We start from the raw sequence: 3,029 nt of genomic DNA on the forward strand, positions 1-3,029 counted from the left end.
ACAACACTGGTACCAAACATACTTTTCTGTTCCTGTATTAGACAAGTCTGACAGGCATAGTTTTCTGTCTCTTTGTTAAGAAATACTTAGCTACTTGCTCCAGGACATATTTTCTCCTGGAAGTTAAGACCATGAAGCTACAAAAGTAACTTATGTATCAAGACTAATACCTTGCTCATCAAGGCTTACTTCAAGAGACTTGCCTCGTGGTACCTACCAATTCAAAGCTACTATGTCACAAACTCTGCCCAATCCAAATTAGTCCCCTGCAATGCAAGACATATGTGAAAATCACCTAGCCCAGGTCCTAAACCCATGCAAATACCATCTTCTAATTTCTCCATTTGGGGGCATGATTAAGACTCTGCCATGATAGTGGTTCTTCCAGAATACAGTAGGCCTAAGAAACTTAGCTTTCCTTGATCAACGGTGTTTTTTTCTTTTGGTGGGGGGGGGGGTGTATTTCACGGGAGCTGATACTAGTAAAGTTGAAGATTCTTATGGTATATCACTCAGGATTTCCATCTTCACATAAAAAACCTAAAGCAGTATAATTCAAATCATGCGTTTAGACTGATTAGTGAAATGAAAAATCAGTTTGGGGAATCACAACCCACATTTGCTTTTTTCAGAATAGGATAGATCATACAGGTATGGACAAAAATGGAATGGAATGGAACAAAATAAAATAGAATGAAGAGTAAATAGTAAAAATTAGTAAAATAATAAAAGGTTGGTCTGTGAAACTGGTTTCAGTATCATCTAAGTGTATGTTTGTACATGGGTACATATATGTATTATGCACTGCCTTAAATTAACCCTTTCATATGTATACAAGAAAACCTGTATTTGTTTATTGCACAAAAAAACTAGAAACAACCTCAATGATCATCAAAATATAGATAATAAATATTTATGTAGTAAATATTATACAGAAGTTAACATGAATGAACTAGAGTTATATATATCAACACAAATAAACCTGAAAAACCTGTTGAGTGCAAAGCAATTTATACAATACATACATAATTATAAATAAGAAAACTATACTAAATATTGCTTGAGAATACAGTAATCCAGACAATATGATGCCAAAGTATAAAAATTGGGAAAATCAACATAAAATTCAGGGCAGTGGTATTCTCTGCAAAGAGTGGGAGTGAGAGACTGAGGAAGCAGAGCATTGAGAGGGGGTAGTGAGAGGGAGTGAGAAAGGGAAGAAGGGAAAGATATCAAGGGGGGATAAACAGGGGGTCTTGAGTGTGTTCGTATTTTGATTTCTTAAAAAAAATCTGAGACAAATACGGCAAAATGTTAAAACCTGATAAAGCTTGGTATGGGTAACAGCAACAAAAATAGTAGCTCACTTAGAGTTTGCTATGGTCCAGACACTGTTCTAAGCACGTTACTTTTTATTTGCAAAGCTACTCATTAAATCTTTACCTTGTACTTTTCAGTGTGGTGGAACTACTTCACAGTTTTAAAAATAAAAGCAGGGACAAAATATTAACATATGAAATCTAAGTGGTGGGTATATGAATGTTCATTATGCTATTTCCTGTAATTTTCTGTATGGCTGAAATCTTTCATTAAAAAGCATGTATTTAAAAAATCAGTTGTTAATACAGGACCGATAGTTAATCCTTAATGAGAGACCATATGATATAGGGAATGCACTGAAGTGTTTACAGTGGCCTATGCACACATCTCTAAGGACTGTTCTTTTTCTCACCAGAGTTCCATGAAAATGTTCACTGTCATTTTGTAAAGAACCAGACTGGTTATCTCTAGAGTACAGAGATAGCTGTACTCTCTTCAGAGGGAACACAGGAAGTTGCATGAGAGCCATACTTGGCCAGCTTGTGCCATTCAGCCCTCCCTTTCTTCCTCCTCTCCTGCAAATAACTGAAAGGAACACCCAGAAATGGTGACAGAGATGGGCTTAAAGTTCCCACGCCTTCTTTGAGAAAAGGGCTGGATCTAAAGAAAACAGACATTAGTAATACCACACCGTGTCGGCTGTGGAGGGGAGCGGGGGCGTGGGGAAGAAAAGTGCTTCAGAGTAAAGCTTCATTTGCACAGACCTTTTTGTGGTCTTTATGTCTGGAATGTCTTCACCAATCTGTGGCTTAGATCTCAACTGGTTTTATTAAGAGCTGGAAGCAGTCAACATCAAAATCCTTCATAATCTTCTGATGAGTTAGAACTCGACACCCAGCTCTCTGAGCGGGACGTGTAGCCTCTCTTTGAGTGGTTGTTTGTGCTGGCACTAGAGGCAGGTTGGCTCCACTAAGGATGAGCCTCCAGTTGGACCATTGTTTCACAGAACTGGCTGGTTGTTCGATGAAACTGGCTGAACTAACCTCTTGCTTTGATATCGTGGAAATAGAGTCCAGTTCTCTTCCCAGCCAAGAAGTTGGCTGAAAGCCCAGCTTTAGATACAAAATTGGAGACGTGGATCCAACTCTTTAAGACTCTAAGCAACATCTTGTGCCTCTTGGTCTTTCTTTTAAATGAGTAAGAATTTTATTTTTTAAGAAAGGATGAAAATAATAAATGGGTTTTTAAAAATGGTTTTAAAAGCCCATACTTGAAAGTATAATGTAGGGCTCAATTCACCATAAATCTGAAGTATTTAATAATAATAAAAATAGTAATGCTAGTAGTAATACGAATAGCCTTTATGAACTGGTTTCTGTGTGCCAAGTATTCTTTCATTTTCCAAACACAAACTTATCCTTATAACAACCCTATGAAATAGGTAACTAGTTCTCCCATTTTATAACTGAGGAACTGAGTTCTGGCGAAATTAAATAATTTGCTCCAGATAGCAAAATTAGTGGTGGAGCATGTGAGGCTTAGAGATGATGTAATTCAACCCCCTCCTTTTACATAGGAGGGAACTGGAGGTCTAAGCAGGATGTCAACATGAGGAAATCCACTTGAGTCCATTGAAATTACATTCTTCTCCATAGAGAGAAGGGGATACATGCCTAGGCCTCCAGCCCAGCTAAGTCGACACTGGGTTC

The sequence above is a fragment of the Globicephala melas genome, chromosome 2, assembly GCF_963455315.2.
Source record: "Globicephala melas chromosome 2, mGloMel1.2, whole genome shotgun sequence".
Taxonomy (NCBI): domain Eukaryota; kingdom Metazoa; phylum Chordata; class Mammalia; order Artiodactyla; family Delphinidae; genus Globicephala; species Globicephala melas.